The sequence below is a fragment of the Mobula birostris genome, chromosome 8 (assembly GCF_030028105.1).
Source record: "Mobula birostris isolate sMobBir1 chromosome 8, sMobBir1.hap1, whole genome shotgun sequence".
Classification (NCBI taxonomy): domain Eukaryota; kingdom Metazoa; phylum Chordata; class Chondrichthyes; order Myliobatiformes; family Myliobatidae; genus Mobula; species Mobula birostris.
Genome location: NC_092377.1, coordinates 105,284,034 through 105,308,749, shown reverse-complemented (window position 1 = coordinate 105,308,749; position 24,716 = coordinate 105,284,034). Strand labels below are relative to the sequence as shown.

Sequence of the window (24,716 nt, the reverse complement as noted above, 5' to 3'; positions counted from 1 at the left end):
GCCCAAGTATCTTAAGTAGAGAAAATAAATCTAACTTTACAAAACAGGTATTCCTGTTACAATTGATTCAAATTTTCTGTTCTTATGCAAATACATAGAACAAACAAGGCTGTAGAGGGCAAAGTCAATGGCTACATTTAAAGTGGATGTTGATAAGCTCTTGATTAGGAAGGGTGTGAAAGGTTATGGGGAGAAGGCGGAAGAATGGAGGGATAATAAATCAGCCAAACAACAGGAATTCTGCAGATGCTGGAAATTCAAGCAACACACATCAAAGTTGCTGGTGAACGCAGCAGGCCAGGCAGCATCTCTAGGAAGAGGTACAGTTAACGTTTCAGGCCGAGACCCTTCGTCAGGACTAACTGAAGGAAGAGTGAGTAAGGGATTTGAAAGTTGGAGGGGGAGGGGGAGATCCAAAATGATAGGAGAAGACAGGAGGGGGAGGGATGGAGCCAAGAGCTGGACAGGTGATTGGCAAAAGGGGATATGAGAGGATCATGGGACAGGAGGCCCAAGGAGAAAGACAAGCGGGGGGGACCCAGAGGATGGGCAAGGGGTATAGTCAGAGGGACAGAGGGAGAAAAAGGAGAGTGAGAGAAAGACTGTGTGTATAAAAATAAATAACAGATGGGGTACGAGGGGGAGGTGAGGCATTAGCGGAAGTTAGAGAAGTCAATGTTCATACCATCAGGTTGGAGGCTACCCAGATGGAATATAAGGTGTTGTTCCTCCAACCTGAGTGTGGCTTCATCTTTACAGTAGAGGAGGCCGTGGATAGACATGTCAGAATGGGAATGGGATGTGGAATTAAAATGTGTGGCTACTGGAAGATCCTGCTTTCTCTGGCGGACAGAGCGTAGGTGTTCAGCAAAGCAGTCTCCCGGTCTGCGTCGGGTCTCGCCAATATGTAGAAGGCCACATCGGGAGCACCGGACGCAGTATATCACCCCAGCCGACTCACAGGTGAAGTGTTGCCTCAACTGGAAGGACTGTCTGGGGCTCTGAATGGTGGTAAGGGAGGAAGTGTAAGGGCATGTGCAGCACTTGTTACACTTACAAGGATAAGTGCCAGGAGGGAGATCAGTGGGGAGGGATGGAAGGGGACGAATGGACAAGGGAGTCATGTAGGAAGCGATCCCTGTGGAAAGCAGAGAGGGGGGGTGGGAAAGATGTGCTTAGTGGTGGGATCCCGTTGGAGGTGGCGGAAGTTACGGAGAATAATATGTTGGACCCGGAGGCTGGTGGGGTGGTAGGTGAGGACCAGGGGAACCCTATTCCTAGTGGGGTGGCGGGAGCATGGAGTGAGAGCAGATGTATGTGAAATGGGGGAGATGCGTTTGATAGCAGAGTTGATAGTGGAGGAAGGGAAGCCCCTTTCTTTAAAAAAGGAGGACATCTCCCTCGTCCTGGAATGAAAAGCCTTATCCTGACAGCAGATGCGGCGGAGACGGAGGAATTGCGAGAAGGGGATGGCATTTTTGCAAGAGACAGGGTGAGAAGAGGAATAGTCCAGATAGCTGTGAGAGTCAGTAGGCTTATAGTAGACATCAGTGGATAAGCTGTCTCCAGAGACAGAGACAGAAAGATCTAGAAAGGGGAGGGAGGTGTCAGAAATCGACCAGGTAAACTTGAGGGCAGGGTGAAAGTTGGAACCAAAGTTAATGAAATCAACGAGCTCAGCATACGTGCAGGAAGCAGCGCCAATGCAGTCGTCGATGTAGCGAAGGAAAAGGGGGGGGACAGATACCAGAATAGGCACGGAACATAGATTGTTCCACAAAGCCAACAAAAAGGCAGGCATAGCTAGGACCCATACGGGTGCCCATAGCTACACCTTTAGTTTGGAGGAAGTGGGAGGAGCCAAAGGAGAAATTATTAAGAGTAAGGACTAATTCCGCTGGACGGAGCAGAGTGGTGGTACAGGGGAACTGATTAGGTCTGGAATCCAAAAAGAATCGAAGAGCTTTGAGACCTTCCTGATGGGGGATGGAAGTATATAGGGACTGGACATCCATGGTGAAAATAAAACGGTGGGGGCCAGGGAACTTAAAATCATCGAAAAGTTTAAGAGCGTGAGAAGTGTCACAAACATAGGTAGGAAGGGATTGAACAAGGGGGGATAAAACCATGTCGAGGTATGCAGAAACGAGTTCGGTGGGGCAGGAGCAAGCTGAGACAATAGGTCTGCCAGGACAGGCAGGTTTGTGGATCTTGGGTAGGAGGTAGAAACGGGAAGTGTGAGGTGTGGGAACTATAAGGTTGGTAGCAGTGGATGGGAGATCCCCTGAGCGGATAAAGTCGGTGATGGTGTGGGAGACAATAGCCTGGTGCTCCTTAGTGGAGTCACAATCGAGGGGTAAATAAGAAGAGGTATCCGCGAGTTGTCGCTGTGCCTCGGCAAGGTAGAGGTCAGTACGCCAGACTACAACAGCACCCCCCTTATCGGCAGGTTTAATAGTAAGGTTAGGATTAGTGCGGAGGGAGTGGAGAGCAGAGCGTTCGGAAGGAGTGAGGTTGGAATGGGAACAAGGTGCGGTGAAGTCGAGACAGTTGATGTCCCGTTGGCAGTTAGCGATAAAGAGATCCAGAGCAGGCAGAAGACCAGAGCGGGGTGTCCATGAAGAAGAGGAGGGTTGAAGACGGGAGAAGGGGTCATCGGTGGGGGTGGAAGAGTCCTTGCCAAAGAAGTAGGCTTGGAGACGGAGGCGGCAGAAGAAGAGTTCCGCATCATGGCGAACACGGAACTCGCTGAGGTGTGGGCGAAGGGGGACAAAGGTGAGGCCCTTACTGAGGACAGAGCGTTCTGCCTCCGACAGTTGAAGGTCGGAGGGGATGGTAAAGACCCGGCACGGATGAGAGCTGGGATCGGGGGGGGGGGGGGGGGGGAGAGAGGGTTGGGGTGAGAGGAAGATGGAGCCTCTGAGTACCCAGGAGCTGACGATGGGATCTGAAGGAGACGGGATTGCAGAGTATTGGTGGGGGAAGGGGAGACGGGAGTCACAATAGCAGCACAGAAAGACCCGGCCTGGAGTTCAAGGCTGGAGTCGTAGTTGGTAGTTGCGCAATCGCTTTGAAGGCGTCCATCGTCGTTGCTGGAGTCCGGGTTTTGAATATGCCCTGAGGTGTTGGAGCCGGCGAGATCAGTGGCAGAGGCCACAATCTGAAGTTCATGCCTGCTAGTTTCATGGCCAGCAGGCTCTGGAGTCCGTAGATGTAGGATCTTGCGATTTTTGCCTAACATGACAAAGTCAAAAAAACGGCGATTGCAGGCATGAATCCCATGGAGGATGAAGTAACGGGTAGGACCATTACAGACGGCGAAGAAAGTGTCCCGAAGATATGGAAGTTTTAATAAATCAGCCATGATGAAATGATGGTGCCAACTCAATGGGCTGAATGGCCTCATTCTGCTTTGCCTTATGGTCTTGTAGTCTAATGTATTTCAAAGCAAAAACAAAATGTTCAATAGAAGCAAAGGTGGATCCAACTGTCCATCTTATTAGATCAATGCAAATGTAGATATGACAATGCTGTCATAAAGAGACTTCAGTGGTGCTAAAGCAGCCATGAACAATTCATCTGTTCCACTAATGAGCACAGTTTAATTTGCTCTGCTGAATCAACTCTCATAAAACTTTAATGGGCAAACTGCCCCATCTGCTCCACTAGTTAAATGTAGACGTAGGTGAACCAGGGAAATTGTTTTGAAAACTAGCTGCCTCTTCAGTCTGTGCTGAATTGGCTGGTGTCTCCTGGCACTATCACAATGCCCTGTACATACAGAGTGCAATTCGTCAGTGACTTGAACACCAGCACTCCTCAACTCCACCCAGGGTAAGATTGAGATCACCTGTAAAACTCATCACAATTGGCAACCTGGATTCTCAGCATGACCATGATTGCCTGACCAGAACTGAGAATCAAGAGAAAGTCAAGGAGGGCATTGGTTAAAGATGAATAGAAAATATTAATAAACATTGTTGCTCACTGCCTCCAGGGTTGTCACCTCAGGATTGCTACCCGTGTTCCATGCTAGTGAGGCCAGAAATAGGAAGAACATACGGTTTATCACATGGTTTAGGAGTTAGTGTAGGAAGAAGGGCGACAGAGTTTTGGATCAATGGCCTCTCTTCCAAGGAAGATGGGACCTGTACAGAAGGGACGGTTTGCACCTGAACTGGAAGGGGACTAATATCCCAGTGGAAAGTGCTACACGAGGATGGGGTTTAAACTAGAGCTACAGAGGGAGGGGAACCAGAGTGCAAGAGCAGATAGTGGAGAAGTTGTGGGCACACGTTGTTAAGACCTCAGAAAAGTCAGGAATCAAAAGTTTGAGCATGGTCTGACTAACATAGAAACATAGAAAATAGGAGCAGGAGTAGGCCATTCGGCCCTTCGAGCCTGCACCGCCATTCAGTATGATCGTGGCTGATCATCCAACTCAGAACCCTGTACCAGCCTTCCCTCCATACCCCCTGACCCCTTTAGCCACAAGGGCCATATCTAACTCCCTCTTAAATATAGCCAATGAACTGGCCTCAACTGTTTCCTGTGGCAGAGAATTCCACAGATTCACCACTCTCTGTGTGAAGAAGTTTTTCCTAATCTCGGTCCTAAAAGGCTTCCCCTTTATCCTCAAACGTGACCCCTCGTTCTGGACTTCCCCAACATCGGGAACAATCTTCCTGCAACTAGCCTGTCCAATCCCTTTAGGATTTTATACGTTTCAATCAGATCCCCCCTCAATCTTCTAAATTCCAACGAGTACAAGCCCAGTTCATCCAGTCTTTCATCATATGAAAGTCCTGCCATCCCAGGAATCAATCTGGTGAACCTTCTTTGTACTCCCTCTATGGCAAGGATGTCTTTCCTCAGATTAGGGGACCAAAACTGCACACAATACTCCAGGTGTGGTCTCACCAAGGCCTTGTACAACTGCAGTAGTACCTCCTTGCTCCTGTACTCGAATCCTCTTGCTATAAATGCCAGCATATCATTCGCCTTTTTCACCGCCTGCTGTACCTGCATGCCCACTTTCAATGACTGGTGTATAATGACACCCAGGTCTCGTTGCACCCCCCCTTTTCCTAATCGGCCACCATTCAGATAATAATCTGTTTTCCTACTTTTGCCACCAAAGTGGATAACTTCACATTTATCCACATTAAATTGCATCTGCCATGAATTTGCCCACTCACCCAACCTATCCAAGTCACTCTGCATCCTCTTAGCATCCTCCTCACAGCTAACACTGCCGCCCAGCTTCGTGTCATCCGCAAACTTGGAGATGCTGCATTTAATTCCCTCATCCAAATCATTAATATATACTGTAAACAACTGGGGTCCCAGCACTGAGCCTTGTGGTACTCCACTAGTCACCGCCTGCCATTCTGAAAAGGTCCCGTTTATTCCCACTCTTTGCTTCCTGTCTGCCAACCAATTCTCTATCCTCATCAATACCTTACCCCCAATACCATGTGCTTTAAGTTTGCACACTAATCTCCTGTGTGGGACCTTGTCAAAAGCCTTTTGAAAATCCAGATATACCATATCCACTGGTTCTCCCCTATCCACTCTACTAGTTACATCCTCAAAAAATTCTATGAGATTCGTCAGACATGATTTTCCTTTCACAAATCCATGCTGACTTTGTCCGATGATTTCACCGCTTCCAAATGTGCTGTTATCACATCTTTGCTAACTGACTCTAGCAGTTTCCCCACCACCGATGTTAGGCTAACCAGTCTATAATTCCCTGGTTTCTCTCTCCCTCCTTTTTTAAAAAGTGGGGTTACATTAGCCACCCTCCAATCCTCAGGAACTAGTCCAGAATCTAAAGAGTTTTGAAAAATTATCGCTAATGCATCCACTATTTCTTGGGCTACTTCTTTAAGCACTCTGGGATGCAGACCATCTGGCCCTGGGGATTTATCTGCATTTAATCCCTTCAATTTACTTAACACCACTTCCGTACTAACATGTATTTCCCTCAGTTCCTCCATCTCACTGGACCCTCCGTCCCCTACAATTTCCGGAAGATTATTTATGTCCTCCTTAGTGAAGACAGAACCAAAGTAATTATTCAATTGGTCTGCCATGTCCTTGCTCCCCATAATCAATTCACCTGTTTCTGTCTGTAGGGGACCTACATTTGTCTTAACCAATCTTTTTCTTTTCACATATCTATAAAAGCTTTTACAGTCAGTTTTTATGTTCCCTGCCAGTTTTCTCTCATAATCTTTTTTCCCCTTCCTAATTAAGCCCTTTGTCCTCCTCTGCTGAACTCTGAATTTCTCCCAGTCCTCAGGTGAGCCACTTTTTCTGGCTAATTTGTATGCTGCTTCTTTGGAATTGATACTATCCCTAATTTCCCTTGTCAGCCACAGGTGCACTACCTTCCTTGATTTATTCTTTTGCCAAACTGGGATGAACAATTGTTGTCGTTCATCCATGCGATCTTTAAATGCTTGCCATTGCATATCCACCGTCAACCCTTTAAGTGTCATTTGCCAGTCTATCTTAGCTAATTCACATCTCATACCTTCAAAGTTACCCTTTTTTAAGTTCAGAATCTTTGTTTCTGAATTAACTATGTCACTCTCCATCTTAATAAAGAATTCCACCATATTATGGTCACTGTTACCCAAGGGGCCTCTCACGACAAGATTGCTAATTAACCCTTCCTCATTGCTCAATACCCAGTCTAGAATAGCGTTCTGAGCTGTGTGTATTTCAATGCTGGTATTGTAGGTAAGGCTGATGAGCTCAGGGGATGAATCAACAAGTAAAATTATGATATTGTATCCATTAGAGAGACTTGTTTGCATGAGGGTCAGGACTGGCAGCTCAATACAGTATTCCAGAGTTCCATTGTTTTTGACACGACAGAGCAAAAGGGATTAGAGGTGGAGCTGTGGTATTACCAGTAAGGAAAAATGTCAGTCAGAGCATCGTTCTGCATCAGAGCTCGATCTATGAGGCTTTATAGGTGGAACTGATGGGATAAGAAAGGTATGACATATTAATGGGGTTATAATGTAGACCACCCAACAGTCCACAGGACTTAGAGGAATAAACCTGTAAGATCACAGACTGTCACAAGAAACAAAGTTGTTATAGAGGTGATTTTAAACTTTCCACATATTGACTGTACTTTTCTATACCTCTATGACATGCAAAGTTAAAGAACATTACCTAGATTCAGTGAAACATCTTTCCCATCCTGAACATACAAAGTCTTAGTGTTTTTTTTTAAGCATGGTGCAGTCTACATTTTACAACAAATGGCAAGCTTTGGTGAATTTAAATACTTTCATTATTTGAATATTTTTCCAGTCATACAGTGTGGAAACAAGACTTTTGGCCCAACAGCCCGTAACCGAAAAAGCGTGAATGCTATTGTTAACTGCTGGAATTACCATAACTTTTGAATCAAAGACACTTCATCAAAAAAAAAACTAGCGTTTCTCCTCCCTACCAAGTATTAATCTATGGAGTAAAATAAAATTGATTGTCCTATTGTTATAAAATTCAGGAGAACCAGCAGTTGCCTTCTGAACCACTGCAGTGATGCACACAATTTTGATTCGTGTGGAATTCCAAGGTTTAAACTGAAGGGCAAAGCAAAACACTTGAGCACAAGGGGTCACTGATTGGGAGTGACATAGTTCCTCAGCATTTGGTGAAGGTTACATGTTGAGAGGTTGTGACAAAATTCTTCTTGCGCTTCTCCAACAAATCCCATTTTATTCTAGTTGGCCCCCAACATTGTTTCAGCTTACATCCAAATAACAGTGACTCTGCCCACGACCCCTCATCACCAGGATTTGTTAGTAAAAATGTGTCTTGATGGGCCATGGCTAAAGTGAAATACCCTTAGTAAGATAACTGACACATTTAAACACATTCACCGAAAAGCAATGTTTTGAACTACAGATATGCAAATCCTCCGAGCAGGAATAAACCTCTTTAGAGAACTCTCAGGGCTCAAAAGCCCAAGTGTGCTGGTCAGGTTAGAAGTTCATTTGGCAGTTTTAAACTTTCTGAAGTATCCCCCTTCCTTGAGTGAACATTTATTCTACTTTCAGAGTCAGACAGCAATGATCCAGACTCTAAGCTACCTGCAGTACAGGTAGACAATGATCCAGACTCTAAGCTATCTGCAGTACAGGTAGACAATGATCCAGACTCAACTCTACCTGCAGTACAGGTAGACAATGAGGTGCAAGGCCCTAACAAAATAGACAGAGGGGTCAAGAGTTCATCTAATTGTATTCAGCAACAATTTGAAAGTGCTACAAGACTGGGATGGAAGCTTGCTAGTAACGTGCTGTCAGGCTTTTGTACCTACTGCTGAAAGAGAAAGGGGAGAACAGGGAACATCTGGGGTGGGTGAGGTTTATCGCTGCTTCACCAAGGCAGTGAGGAGCACAGCCAGAGCCCATGGAGGCAAGGTTCACCTCTTTCTTGCATCAAAACTATCTAAATGCACCTTGTGCAAAACAGTATGAAACAAGTGCAACAAGACACGGCTTTGGAGAAAACAGAAACAAAAATCATCCGTTTTGTCCTGACTACATTCTTCATTAACTACCCAACTCCGAGCCCCTCAGACGCCATCAATCCTGCTCCAGCCATGCAGAGGCAGATGATTCTGCATTCTATCCACCTTCCTTTTCTCTTTGCAAGCTCCCCTTTAATTCTTTGTGGTTGCCATAAGCTTGCATGCCTTGGTTACCATCTCACCAACCAGCTGAAATTAGAACCAATTAATTTTATTATAAGTGTATTCTTGAACACCGCCCCCCCCCCAGAGGTCTGGTAAAAACATTTATAACATCTGTAATCCGTCATCTGAAAATCTCCTGACTCATGATGCATAGTACTATTATTTTTGCAGCCTTAAACCAAATTATGTATCTTTAATACCTTTTATACAATAAAAGTATCCCAAACTGTTTCGCAGGAATCTTCCCTGCTGAAGTGCAACACTGAGGCAACAGAGTGTATGAAAGCCGTGTCCAACAGAGAAGTTCTTTTAAAAAGGAGAAATGACAGAAATTTACCTTGGAGTTTGAGGCACCAGCACTCAAGAGTTGTACCATAGAACACTACAGTATTGTACAGGCCCTTTCACTTACAACCTTTAAACCTACTCTAAGATCAATTCCCTCCTACATGGCCATCCCATTTTTCTATCATCCGTGTGCCTACCTAAGAGTTTCTTAAATGCCCTTAATGTATCTGCCACCTCTGTCACCAGCGCTGGGAAGGTGTTCCATGCACCTACCTCTCACTGGAAAGAACATACCTCTGACATCCACCCCCCTCTGCACTTTCTTCCAATCACCTTAAAATTATGCCATACATTAGTTATTTCCACCCTGGGAAATAGCCCGTGGCTGTCCATCCAATCTATACCTCTTAGCATCTTGTACACCTTTATAAGGTCACCTCTCATAAGGTCCACTCCAGAGTGAAAACCCCAGCTCACTCAACTGATCCTCACTTTCTCTGATCCAGCAGTGTCCTGGTAAATCTCCTCTGAACCTGCTCCAAAGCATCTTCATTCTTCTGGTAGTGAGGTGACCAGACCTGAACACAATATTCCAAAGTGGACTAACCAGGATTCTATACAGTGTATAGACAGAGTTGAACTCAATTCCCCAACTAATGAAGGCCAACACACCATATGCCTTCTTAATAACCCTATCAACATGCGCAGCAACTTTAAGGGATCCAAGCTCCCTCTGTTACTCCACATTGCCATGAATACTGCTATTAACCCTGTGTTCTGCCTTCAAATTCAAACTTCCAAAGTGAATCACTTCACACTTTTCTGGATTGAACTCCATCTATCGCTCATCAGCCCAGCTCTGCATCCCGTCAATGTCCCGCTGTAATATACAACAACCCTCCACACTATCCACAACTCCACCAACCTTCACATCATCTGCAAACTTACTAACCCACCCTTCCACTTCCACATCCAAGTCATTTATAATTTTCTTTTTAAAAATCACAAAGAGCAGTGGTCCTAGAATTGATCCCTGCTGAACATCACTGGATCCCGACCTTCAGTCAGAATACGTTCCATCTACAACCACCCTCCAGCTTTTACAGACAAGCCAATTCCGAAACAACACAGCCATGTTCCCCTGGATCCCATGCCTCTTGACTTTCTGAATGAGCCAAAATCCATATACACAGCCACTGCTCTACTTTCAAAGTGCTTTGGCACATCCTCAAGGATTCAATCAGGTTGGTGAGGCATGACCTGCCCCTCAAAGCCATGCTGACTATCCCAAATCAACCTATGCTCTGCAACTGCTCACACATCCTTTATCTAAGAATCTTCTCCAATAATTTGCCCACCACTGAAGGAAGACTCACCGGACTACAATTCCCAGGGCTATCCCCACTCCCCTTCTTAAACAAAGGAATAGCATTTGCTACTCTCTAATTACCTGATACTACTCCTGTGGTCAGTGAGCATGGAAAGGTCATTGTGAAAAGTACAGCAATTTCTTCCCTCACTTCCCATGGTAACCTGGAGTACATCTTGTCTGGCTCCAGGTACTTACTTGTCGAAAGTTCCAGCACATCCTCTTTCTTAATGTCGACATGTCGTAGCAGATCAGCCTGTTATACACTCTCCACATAAACATCAAGTTCTCTCACCGGTGAATACTGAAGCAAAGTATTCATTGAGGACCTCCTCTCCTCACTCTAGTCATCCTCCTGTACTTCACATACATGTAAAATGCCTTGTGGTTTTCCCTTAATCCTACTCACCAAGAACTTCTCATGCCCTCTTTATTCTCTCTGCACACTGGGTGTTTGTTGGTCTTTTTTTAAAATGGGTTCTCTTGAGTTTCTTGCTTTGTGGCTTCCTGTAAGTAAACAAATCTCAAGGTTGTATAATGTATACATAATTTGATAATAAATGTACTTTAAACTTCTAGCTCTCCCAAGTCCCTTCTTCAACTCCTTCCTGACTACTCTATTTCTCTAGAGTCCTGTCTGGCCCTTGCTTCCTAAACCTTAAGTAAAAATCCATTTTCCTCTTGATTAGACGTTCCACATCTCTTGTCAACCATGGTTCCTTCACTCTATCGTCCTTTTCTTCCTCAATGGGACAAACTTATCCAGAATCCTAATCAAGTGCTCCTTAAACCACTTCCATGTTTCTGTTGCACATTCATTCCCAGTTTATGCTCCCAAGCTCTTGCCTAATAGCATCGTAATTCCCCCTTCCCTCATTAATGTTTCTCATACCATCTGCTTCAGTTCCTCTCCAAGGCATCAGTGAGGACAGGGAGTTGGAGTCATTGTCTCTGAAAATGCTGACCCACTGAGAGATCTGACACCTGACCAGCTTCACCGCCCAGTATCAGATCCAGTATGGTCTTTCCTCTAGTTAGCCCTAACTAGAGGAAAGTTACCAGGTTGTGTCAGGATGCACCTGACAAATTCCACTCCATCCAAACTTTTTTCATGAAGGAGGTGCCAATCAATATTAGGAAAGTTTTTTTTAAATAGTCTGATGGCAAGTGACTAATAACCATGATATCTCAAGCCCACCAAGTTCTGAAGGTCCTGCTTGCTTTTTAATCCTTGCACTCAGCAAACATGTGGCTACTCACATCATCTCAAGCCCACCAAGAAACAGAGGATGTACAATTCTGCTTAAATGTTGCTATATAAATTGTATGTCTTGTTACTTCCAAAGTTCATTTCCCACCTTGAATTCAATAATAAAATGAATGCGATGGGGTATAATTGGTATTTCTCTTTCTAATTAATGGCTACTCTATAAACAAGTTTCTCCTCATCTCATTCTGAAACGGCCATGTCTAGTTATGAACACATGCCTATTTCGCTCACTCTTTTCACAAGCCAAACTGCTATGCAAGACCCAGGCTGATGAATTAATATATTGTGTAGCCTGCCATTCAAGACCAGAAGAGCAGGAAAGCAGGCATCTGGAAGGATTGTAGAGCAGCAGGTTCGAGACCTTGCATGGACGAAAGCTCCCTCGGTATAACAAGTCATCAGTGTCATCCAGTATGGGCAAATGGGTAAATATGAAATGCTTTGATCCCTCAACTGACTTTAATGGCCTGAGGACACCAAGGAATATTTCTAACTTGCTATATTAGGCTAGAGTTCTTCTTTGAACCCAATATTCATGAATACTTAAACTTTTCAGAAATGCTCATAATGAAACTGGTCTGATGACAAAAGGGGTGAGCAAAGCTAGTCTGTTACTTCCAAACACAAGAGTGACTTCAAAAGTGGAAATCTGGAGCAACACACAAAATGCTGGAGGAACTCAGTCAGGCAGCATCGATGACAGGAAATGATGTTTCAAGTCAAGTACTTCGTGAAGATGGGAAAGAAAGAGGGGACCTTGCAGGGATAAAAAGGCGAAGGGAGGGGGAATAGGTGGTGCAAGACCTGGTAAGCGATAGGTGAATCCAGGTGAGAGGGCCTCGACAGGCAGGAGAGTGAGAATGATGCAAGAAGTTGGAAGGTTTAAGGGGCTGACAAGATGGAAACTGATGGAGGTGACAATGAGCCATGGAAAGAGGTGAGGTAGTGAACCAAAGGAAGGGATGTGTAGGTGATGGGCAGATTGCAAGGCAAGGGAGATAAAGAGAAGGCGTGAAGGCGGCCAAAGGGATCAGGGGACAGAGAGAGTGATTATCAGAAGTCTGAGAAATCAACTTTCCTGTCATCAGGTTCAAGACTACCAAGGTGGAATAGAGGCACTGCTCCTCTCACCTGCATCTCCCCTCAATATAGCAGTAGACTGTGGACAGACATGTCAGTGTGGCATTAAGAAATGGAGCTAAGCATTGAAGAGATGAAGTACTTTTGCAGCAAAATCGAACACAAGATTAAAGACATCGATAGAATGGTCCAATGGCTTGAGCATTGCTGGACTGATTTCCATTATCCCACAACAGATTCTGCAGATCAAGTTTATTGTCATTCAACCATATGCATGTATACAGCTAAATGAAATATCGTTCCTCTGGGGCCAGGATGCAACACAGTGGCCACTTTATTAGGTACCTTCTGTAGTTATTAAAACGGTGACTGAATGCATGTTCCTGGTCTTCCGCTGCTGTAGCCCATCTACTTAGAGCTTCAACATGTTGTGCCTGCAGACTTGCTCTTCTTCACACTGCTGTAACGTGTGGTTATTGGAGTTACTGTCGCCCTCTCGTCAGCTTGAACCAGTCTGGCCATTCTCCTCTGGCGTCAGGTGTACCTAATGAAGTCGCCACTGAATTTACATTACTGTACTATTTTGAATATATAATGATAAGGCAGAGAAAAGTTTTGTTCAACAGATACCAATGGCCCTTGAAAGTAGCCTTCCATTCCTTCAGAAAGCACATTATCAAATTGCAATCCAACCCATTTGATTTTTATGTGATTAGAGCATTTTTAAACTGTAACAGCAAATGCAAGAATCTATGGTGTGATTGTAATGAGTTCAATCTGACCAAATCTACAGCTCAGAAACTGCTTTATTTCATCAAGAGAATGTAATACAAATTTCCAAGAACTTTTAGCTAATATGTATTATGGTTTGGATAAATATTACCAAAAATATAACAATACCTCTTCAATATCAAAATGGGTTTTGAGAGATGTGCTCATATCTTGTTGCAGTAACTTTTAAAACAGTAAATAATGTTGGCCATTTCCAATTTTGCACAAGTTTGTCCGTTCCTTCAGTTCAGACAAGTACAATCATGGACATTAATGTAGTGAACACAACTTTGTAGGTAATTAGTAAAAGTCTTCTGCTTCAAGATTTAAAGAAAGCTGTTTCAAGAGATGCTTTGCTATAATCTTTGGCCCAACAAGATTTCTCCAAGCCAACACATTCAATAATAATCTATCTCATGGTTTCTAACTTGTACATTAATTTTTCATTAATAAAGTAGCTTTAAATATTAATCACATGCTGCATTATCTAAACAGTAACATTTTCCATGTCTGTAACCATATGCCACTGTCGACGATCATGTTGCCAATCAATAGAAAAGGTCCGTTCCTCCCGAGGGCTCCTCTTGTATAAACTACTAGAGTACCTATTCTGTGCAAGGCAGAACTGTTGAAACTTACTGAAGAATGTGATTGGCGAAGAAAGGCTAAAGTGACTGCATTCCAATTTTTAATAATTTTATGAGAAAAAGATCAATAAAGCAGGATGTTTAATGCTAGCTTTTGCAGGTCTGTCTGAATTTGATATGAAAACAGAACCACAGATTGGAAACACGCCAGATGTGACCTCAGCATTGGTTACCACGATAAGAAATGCGCTCTGGGGTAACAACCAGACTGGTAGAACATGCATATGTGTGGGCACCAAGCAGACCCCATTGATTCTCCCATCACTCAGCCTCTAACATGGGACGCCCTCCATAACAGCCCACGTAACCTGGGAGGTAGTGTGTGTGAAACAGCACTGCCTTCTGCCACGTCAAACACTGGTTTCATTCCCACCAGCTCGACAACCCTCAACTTCATCACTGTGATGATCATATGCCTGTCATCATTTGGTCACCTCCGCTTGGATATTAGCCATCAAAAAGCACAACTGAAGTGACTACTTGTGGTTAAATGATTTTTCTCAGGTTCACAATGATGGCTCATTACAACTCCCTTAATTATTGGGTTCACCGTCTTCAGAGAGCATCTCCAAGCCAGCTTCAATATAGTCTTATAAATGTTAGCACACCTCTCAAAACTGTCTCCGGGAGAGCACTTTGACACAGTACTGACATTGGGGAACATTAAGGACCCTATCACCCAGGACATGCCCTCGCCTCATTGCTACCATCAAGGTGGTGGTACAGGAGCCTGAAGACACACTCTCAACATTTTAGGAATGGCTTCTTTCTCATTGCTGTTGGATTTCTGAACCCATGTACACTACCTCACTATTTCTATCTTTTTATGCTCTCTTTTTTTAACTTACTAATTAAATTTTTTAAAATATTTTAACGTAATTTATAGATTTTTATAATGTATTGCAATGTACTGTTGCTGCAAAACAATGTATTTCATGACATATGCCAGCGATGTTGAAATAGATTCTGACTGAGTATCTCGACAGACCAAAAAGACAGATCCTTTCCTTGATCTTATCCTGGGGACCTGTCAAATCAGTGGGGGAGAATTTTGGACATAGTGACCATAACTCAGTATATTTCAAAGTAGTTTTGAAAAAAAGACAAGGATGAACTGGATATGAAGATCTCAAATTGGGAAAAATGTCAATTTCATTAAAAACAAACAAGACCAGCAAAGATAGACTGGGAGCATCTGTATATATCTGCATACTGGAGCAGAGGGAATGAAGAATGGACATGATTGAATCAGAATTAGGTTTAATATCAGTGGCATATGTTGTGAAATTTGTTGCTTTGCAATATTTAATAAATTGAAAAACTATAAATTACAGTAAGTGCTATATATGAAAGAGTAGCGCAAAGAGAGCAATTTTTTTTTTAAAATAGTAAGATAGTGTTCATCTGCTCATTGTCCGTTCAGATGGTGGTTACGTTGCACTAGTACAAATTCAATCATACATTAATACAGCCAAACGAAACAGTGTGCCTCCAGAGCCAAGCTGAAAACACATTACCAACAGCACACAGCACATACGGTTACGATTTCAGAAAAACATAGTCACAAGGGGAAAAAATATATAATACAGCCAAAGTCCCTGAGTTGCATGACTATAGATAGTCCTGATCCAGCTTGTTCTTCCACTGTGTAAACAATGATTTGCGAGGGAGTAACCCGAACTCATTCCTACTGCCCATCAGTGTGATGGGGGGGGGGGGGGGGAGTCTCATCCACTTCCTGCCCATCCAACATCTGACATTTTGTTTTATTGAGATACGGTGGGGAACAGACCCTTCAGCCCTATTGGCCCAGCAATCCCCAATCATCCCTAGCCTAATCACAGGACAATTGATAATGACTAATTAACCTACAAATCAGTATGTCGTTGGGCTGTGGCAAGAAGTTAGAGCACCCAGAGAAATCTCACGCAGTCACAGGGAGAATGTATAAACTCCTTACAGGCTGTGCCGGGAATTGAACTCAGGTCGCTAGTACCACAGTGTTGCACTAATCACTATGCCCACTGGTGTCCCACATCTGCATCGCTGGCCTTTGAATGTAAAGCAGAGACTTGCACTCTGGACTGACCTTTAATTCCCCCACATCCCCATCCCTAAACCCTAACCTGACCCCTAACTCGTGCCTCTGTCCCCAAAGCCATGCTTACAAACATGAAAAATGTAATAAAAAAAACATATGAGCTGCATTTGAAAAGCTATTCCAATTAACTACAGACATAAAGGAGTAAAAGACCTTCTCCTAATGGATTTGGATCACTAAGAGAATGGATTGATCACTTAACTTACTCTTCAGCATATGGAAGTCACTTGCATTCACCATTAAAGTTGCTATGCAGTAGATTAAGAATAACAATGACTAATGCAAGAAACGCAAAGTCTAAATCAATGCTAGCAGGTAACAGACACTGCATATTCAGAGGGGAGTCCCAACAGAATTACACTGTTCTTTTTTGAGAATACACAGGTGATAGTTGGACCCTTTGCTAATGCCATTACAAAGCTCAACCTGAGAGAGCACACAAAGAGACTCCAAGAAACGCTGTTTGAAATTGAAATGAAATTTCACGACATTTGCCAGTGATATTAAACCCGATTCTGAAACTTAACATACTAAACGCGGAAGGAAAACGAGCAGTACATTATTAACTTCCTGTGCTCGGTAGTAGTTCTCAGCTGTAAGTGAACACAATAGTACTATTGTTCTTCAGCAACTGAAACAATCCATTGCAGTACGGGGGTACCAACATACTCCAAAAACTAAATCAGAAGCATCTTACAGCCACACATTGATTGCGTCAGGCACATAATTATTGAAAAGTAGATACAGAGTGAAGAAAGGGAGTATTAAGAACAATATTTAGACTCATTTTATATATGGCCCCACAAATTCATTCCACAGCGTCCTCCCCCAGTGAGAGCTAATTACTCAAACCATCATACTGTATAGGGATTTTGTGCCGTGAAATGGCTGGATATGGAACAAGAATTAATACGATTCAGTGTGCCTGAAACATGAAAAACAAAAGGCATAGATCGTGAAGTTTTATCATAAACACGTCTTGCAGGTGCTGCTAGAGATATTACCAGGATACTCAGAAATGAAATAGCTGAGGTATCAGGGTACCCAAATGACAAATAACATCTACCACACATATTTAAGATCATTCCATTTAATTAGGAATTACACCACCAAAAATTTCTTCAGAAGAACATCGGGGAATTTCAGACGGTGGCAAGTGTGAAACAAGCTGCCAGTAGAAGTGGTAAACGCAGGTTCAATTTCAGCATTCAGGAGAAATTTGGATAGGTACATGATGGGACGGGTATGGAGGGCTATGGTCCCGGTGCAGGTCGATGGGACTAGGCAGATTACCAGTTTGGCACAGACTAGATGGGCTGCAGGTCCTGTCTCTGTGCTGTGGTGAACTATGATTCTAAGAAGCAGAATTGAACCCCATTTATTTTGACAAAATCATAAGTTAGTTCAGCACTAAGACACGTACACCAAATGATTCAGTCAAACAGCTCATATATTCCCATGAAGGAACATTTTCTCTACAGAAAGCTGTCCCACACTGAGTGACACCCTTAAACAGCAAAGCCACAGTGATACAAATGCACCTAGGCAGAGGCAGAAGCATATGTAGCAGCCCCAACAACAACAAAAAACAAGCCCACAGACTATCCAACAGCAGCATTACTCCCAGCAGCTCTGACCTCCACAATGTATCCAGCTGCTTCATTAGCCGACGAGAAGCAGGATGCCCGTGCCCCACAGGTGACAAGATCCCCAGTGGCATTGATACAACAGGTCTGCAGCTTGGACTTGCTATAGATTGGGACTGAAGAAGCCACATCTCAGGTCAGCTTACAGCACTACATTTTGTACACAATGTTTCACAAACAAGTTTGGTACTTTGAGCAACATACATCCTGCTACAGGAACTCAGCAGGTCAAACAGCATCTGTGGAGGGGAAGGGAATTGCCGCCGATTCCGGTTGAAACCCCGCATTGAGACCAAAAACGTCAACAATTCCTTCCCAACAGATGCTGCTCAACTCACTAAGTTCCTCCAGCAGATTGTTCTTCCCATCAAGCCTCTTCAAACAGATGCCAGATTGTTTGTTGCTCTAGCTTCCAACATCTGCAGTCTCCTGTAGCTCCAGGTTTGGTACTTTGATCTCAATTTTTCCCAGGCAATTTGCCTGAGGCACTGAAGTCTCCTAATCCAGGTAGCCTCAGCATATGCAAGAGTACATCTGAAGTGTTTTTTTAAATCCCCACAGCAGATCTGCCAGGAATCTAGAAAAACCTAAACATCATTCAAGGTCCACTCAGCTAACCTTTCAGAAGAGTTGAGAGGAAAAACTCCTACTCCCTTTTAGAATGCAATACATTATCCCATTTCATCACATCATGATTCTGTCAGAAACCAATGGATGACGACTTCCTGTCATTAGAACAAAGTCGTTCCCCACTGTCACTGGAATCACAAAACACAATGTGAGAATGTGACTGGAAGACAACAAATACCACTAAAACGAAGAGCAAAATGTAACTGATAGCAAGCAAGAATTTCACCCCAATGGTTTAGTCCAAGGTGATCAATGAACAGGACCTCAGATTTGCAAACCCTTCAAACAGAAATGCAAAGCTCAGATCAAAGAACATTTGCAAAGAGAATCTGGTTTGGGCATGACTCATTCAACCTACAGTAAAATACTCAGCTCTTGTATTTCTTTTAACGTGTATCTGCACTGCAAGACGTTAATGAAAAGATGCATGACAACTGAGTTAGTAGCATCATACTTGAAATCATGGTCCAGCAACTCTCACGGGCTTTAACTCCCTGTTTAACTGTTCCACCACAATAACTTCAGCCCATTTCAGGTACTCTTGCATTAAGCAATTCCCATCAAGGCATCTACAGACAACAGTCTTGGTGAGGACTGATCAGCCCATCTCTTATCTCATACCAGGTAGCAATGTGGCCAATTAAATCTATACAACTCACTGAGCATTTCCTATCTCACTAACTCTCATATGGTTCTCGTCCCACCGGCAGTAATTGACTAACAAGCCCGCTCAACTGGACATGAGGAGTAATCAGCAAACTCCACACATACAGAGGTCAGGAGTGTGAGACAGCAGTTCCTCGAGCTGTACCAAACCAACTTCCCAAACTGAAATTTGGCAACACAAGTTGCGTTTATTGTCATACCAGTTGGTAGGTCAATTGGTCTTCGTAAATTGTCCCATGATTAGGGGAGGGTTAAATCGGGGGATTGACGGGTGGCACAGCTCGAAGGGCCTGTCCAACGCTGTATCTCAATAAATATTACACATGAACTGTACAAGATCGTTATGAAAAAGATTGTGCAAAACAAGAGTGAAAATCACAATTACAAACAAGTGTATGGCAGTACAAGAGGTGTTCTATTGGAGTGTGGGTTATGGTTTATAATAAGGCAGCAGTTCTTTCTGAACCTGGTGATGTCACACATCAGGCTACTGAGAAGAGGACATGACCCATGTAACCCTTGGTTCATGGAGATTAAGGCTTGTCACTGGACATTCCAACAACTTCCACAGACGTACTGCTGGAAGTATCCTGACTGGCTGTGTCAGTCTGTTACGGCAGTCTGAATGCAAGAGCTGCCAGGAGTAGTGGACTCTGGCCAATACATCACTGGCACATTCCACCCCACCAGCTTTCTACCTACAGGAGGGACTGCACTGCCTCAGGAAAGCAATATCCATGAAAGATCCCCACCAGCCGAGGAACGCCGTCTTTTCACAGCTACCATTGGGCAAGAGGTAGAGCAGCCTGAAACATCATCACCAAGTTCAAGAACAGCTATCTTCCTTCAATCATTCGGTTCTTGAACCATCTGGCAAAACCCTAATCACCACATTTTAGCAACCCTATGAGCACTTGGATCACTTTGCACTTATATGGACTAATTGTGTTTTCTTGTAAAAATTGTGTATAATTGTTTAACTTAATTTATATTTTCTCATGAATATTAGTGCTTTTATGATTCTTTGTACCCCTGATGGTGTTGTAGTAAGTTTTTCCATTGCTACAAAAGATTCTGCAGATGCTGGAAATCTGAGGAACAGACACAAAATGCTGAAGGAACTCAAAGTCAGGCAGCATCTACGGTGGCAAATAAACAATTGACATTTCAGACTGAGACCCTTCAGCAGGGCTGGAAAGGAAGGGGAACAGATCTCAGAATAAGAAAGTTGGGGGGGGGGAGCGGAAGGTGTACAAGCTGGCAGGTGACGGGGAGACCAGGTGGGTGGATATGGGGGGGGGGGGGGGTAAAGAGAGACAGACAGAGGTGATGCATAGGTGTAGGGAAGAGAAGGAGACCAGAATGGAAAATGGAAAAAGAGAGGAATGGAGAAATCACCCATCTTCCCTCTCCCCTGGTCTCACCCACCACTTGCCAGGCTGAAAGTCTTCCCTTCCTACCGTCTTATTCTAGCTCATTTGCCTCCTTCCTTTCTAGTCCTGAAGAAGGGTCTCATCCGGAAACACCTCCATAAATGCTGCCTGACCTCTGGAGTTCCTCCAGCATTTCGTGCGTTGTACAAGTTTCCACACTTGTGCATTTGACAATAAACCTGACTTTGACATTCAGTGAAACCACATTCAAATTCAAAAGTATACAGCTGGACCAACCAAGCCAACTGTACAGGAGGCTACTCAGTCCCCCAGCCCCCCAGCCCAATGTGAGCAGATCACTGCCATGCACTGTTCACAGCCAGAACTGCATTCTTCCCTTCAAGTTTACGTTCAGTTCAGTTTAAAAATCTGATTAAAACCATGGTATAAGGCAGCACATTCCAGTTCAGATTGATTCTATATCCCACTGTATCCTTTGGCAATCTTCTATACTAACCGCATTGCAAAATACAGATTACATTTGGGATTTCTGGCTACTGTTGGTCACTTGCATCAATCAAGTGATGCTAGGACGACTTATCACGTGAGCCACGCAGACTGGCAGGTGGATTGGCCGCTGTAAATGCCCCTGAAGGGGGAGAATTAAAGGGAACTTGGGCAGACTAAAAAGGGATTAGTGCAAGTGAGTTGTTGATGGTCAGTACAGACCCAATGGGCCGAAGGGCCTGTTATGATGCTGCACCACTCTGGGGATCTACATTCCCATCTCAAGGGTGGAATAAAGATGAAAGTGGAATATTTGATTATAGCCTTACACCGCAGTCACTGTCATTGGCTAAGGCAGCCATATCTGCACGATAACAGCAGATCAAGTGGTCAGGGTTGTACCACAGAACGTCGGAGATGACCAACTGACCAGACACAATCTAAAGTTGCCTTTATTCAGCCACGTTCACTCAGTATCGTCCCCACAATTCTTCTGCACTGGATCGGGTTAGTGGTAACAAGGCAATAAAGAGTACTTCCTCTCCACTCCCCTCCCACCCCCCAAAATTTGCTGTGTTTTAAGTACTAGAAACATTTCTGACCAAAATATCAATGTAAGATATCTTATGTACTTACATTTATTGTTTTATTTTTATGTTCTTTATCTTAGTGTGTGTGGTGCATCAGATCATTCTCCTTCACACTTGTATACTGGAAAGGGAGATTAAACAACCTTGATAGAGCTTTGTTGCAAGTTATCCTGTTGAAACTGAATCCCACAAGATTGGTTCAAAGTAAATTTGTTATCAACGTCAGCAAATGCTACCTTGAGATTCATTTTCTTGCAGGCATTCCCAGTACAACAGAATCAATGAAAAACTGCACACCGACTGACAAACAAGCAATTTGCAAAAGGCAAACTGCAAATAAAAATACCATAAATAATAGAGAGAACATGAGCTGCAGAGTCCCGTAAAAATGAGCCTGTCCATCGGCTGTGGAGTCAGCTCGGTGCTGGGGTGAATTGATCTGGAAACAAGGATAACTGGATGACAGCATACAAGCAGGATGTGTCAAGGCGATCAGTGTGGGTCATACAACACAATACCCGTTCAGAAAAACACCTTCAAACGCCTGTGCTGAGTGAGCTGAATTTCATCTCAGTGACAGGAAGGAAATCAGCAGGAGCCGGTAATGAACCGCTGATACAGCCCACGGTGCTACTGTACCGGCCCGCGGCTGCAGCAGCAACCCACAGCCCCGGCGCTGGCACGTTCTCCATGTTTGAATGGGTTTCCTCCGGATGCTCCAGCTTCCTCGCACGTCCCACGGACACGCTGCTCGTCAGGTTAACTGGTCGCAGTAAACTGCCCCTCGTGTGGCGGTGGAGAGAACAAAGAAATGGGAGTAACACAGGACGAGTGTAGGTGGATGTTTGATGGTTGTTATGAAAGATTTTGAGGATCGGCTGGAAGGACAGACACACTAACACCAGCGTACGGGAGGCGGCCAACACGAACAGCACCATGATAAATCGGTCACGTGATCCAGACGGCTAACTAGCGTCTCCCCAAACAGATCCTTCACTCCTAGTTGAAGGAAAATCAGCGAGCAAAGGGAAAGCTTAAAATATATCAAAATCAGCCTGAAGAAACACATTACATCTAAAAGCTGGGAAGACATTGCACCTGGGGAAATCTGCTGGAGAGAGCGCTACGTTAAATGAGAACGACCTTTGCTGCACTGGAAGAGAGCAACCAACAGCTATGACAGGAGAGACTGGACACCCAAGCACTAACCACAGCCACCACTAGCTCTTGCCCACACTGCACCAGAATACATTCAATCATCACTCAACCATAATCAAATGAAACAGCACTCCTCTGGGGCCAAGCAGCCAACAAATTACCAACAGCACACATGGTTACAATTCAAAAAGACACAGTCACACAAATAAAAAGAACGATATGGCTCAAGCTCTTGCGCTGGACATCCCTGGGTGGTATGACTGTAGATTGTCCTGATCCAGCTTGTTCTTCCACCAAGCCATGCCGGATCAGCCTCTACAGTCATCTGAGCACCCAGCAATTGACAGCCCCTTAGGAAACCAGCATACTCAACTCAGCATGAGCTCACGCGTGCGAGAGAGAGAGAGAGAGAGAGAGAGAGAGAGAGAGAGAGCGTGGACAGTGAGCTGAAGGAGCTACGCGTTTCCATGGTGTACAACTTTAGGATCTGGCATGTTCCTTCGCACAAGATGACATGTTCAATCTTTGGGAAGAAGGCAGCAAGATTGGCATAAAGATAAGGCGAGATTGTGTAATCATGTGACTCCCTGCTGTTGAACATATAACAGCACAGTACAGGAACAGGCCCTTTGCCCCACAAAGTTGTGCCAAACTAATTAAGACAACAACACCTCATCCCTTCAGCCTGAACACAGACAATATAGCTCCTTTCTCTGCGTAACCATATGCTTTTCTAAGTGTCCTCAACGCCATCCCAACAGTGCATTCTAGGCACCCACTTCTCCCTACATTAAAAAAATTGTCTCCTTTGAATTCACCCCCTCTCACCTTAAATGCATCCCCTCCCGCATGAGATGTTGGTCAGCCTCATACCCACTGGGTGCACCAGCTTCCCAGCTAACAGACCTTGTGGATGATTTGGTTGCCCCTTGGACATCGGGCAAGATGAATTTTCCCGCTTCCCAACTTATATAACAGTTCTATTACTAGAAAAGGGAAGTACTCCGAGAAGCACATCTCATTAAAAGAGAATTTCCCTAGCTTTCCTAGGATTGGACATTAATTCATGTGGAGTTGGTAACCTTCCTTTCAGGCTCCATTACCTGGGCTTTGAAGGGTTCCACATGGTTCAGGAGCCACAGCTTGTGAGCAAGGCCTGACGTGGACAAAACCTTCAACAGGAAATGAATAATTACTCACTGGGCAAAGTCCGTAAGCAATACAACACAAATCTGCACCTTGCCAAATCAACTCGCTCAAAGGCTGGGCAACAGACCCACAAATAACAAGAAACGAAGACCGAAACGGAGCTTTTCCTCGGGCAAAGGTCAGTCATGGGCAGGGTACACAGCTTACATTAACGCACTTACTTCAAGCTTTCATTTGGATTTTCTAATAATTCTGGCAAGTTTTATACAAATTAAAGTCTGTGTGCAAGGAGCTGCTCGCAGTCACACTATTAACTAAGTGAATACCAGCATCTGACCAGCTGCCATCACTATCGGAGTTTCATCGCAAAGACATGCCCAAAGCAATAATGATGTGCAGCTTTATTGCTCTTAACTCACTAAACATGCAACAGGCACCTCCCAGTAGCATAATTAAAAACAGCATCTAATACTGAGCCACATAAAGAGGAAGGCAGGGCAGGTGGCCAAAAGGTTCTTCATTAAAACCTAGCAGCAGCATTGGAAATTAAGGATTTCAGACTTGCTCTGAAGGGATCCAAATCTGGTCCAGACGAAGGATTTCAGATTTGTTCTGAAGGGATCCAGATCTGGTCCAGACGAAGGATTTCAGATTTGCTCTGAAGGGTTCCAGATCTGGTCCAGACGAAGGATTTCAGATTTGCTCTGAAGGGATCCAGATCTGGTCCAGACGAAGGATTTCAG

General features: G+C 44.1%; 1 protein-coding gene across 4 annotated transcripts in view; it reads right to left on the bottom strand.

Moving 5' to 3' along the window:
• LOC140201573 (unconventional myosin-VI) overlaps positions 1-24,716 on the bottom strand; it is a 265,342-nt gene that overhangs the window by 203,370 nt on the left and 37,256 nt on the right. For 3 of the 4 annotated variants that reach the window (XM_072265885.1, XM_072265887.1, XM_072265888.1), the window contains exon 2: positions 10,795-10,892. The exons of the other annotated variant lie outside the window; for it this stretch is intronic. The gene's annotated coding sequence lies outside the window, so the exon portion shown is untranslated. The remainder of the gene's footprint in view (positions 1-10,794; positions 10,893-24,716) is intronic. 4 annotated transcript variants of the gene reach the window in all.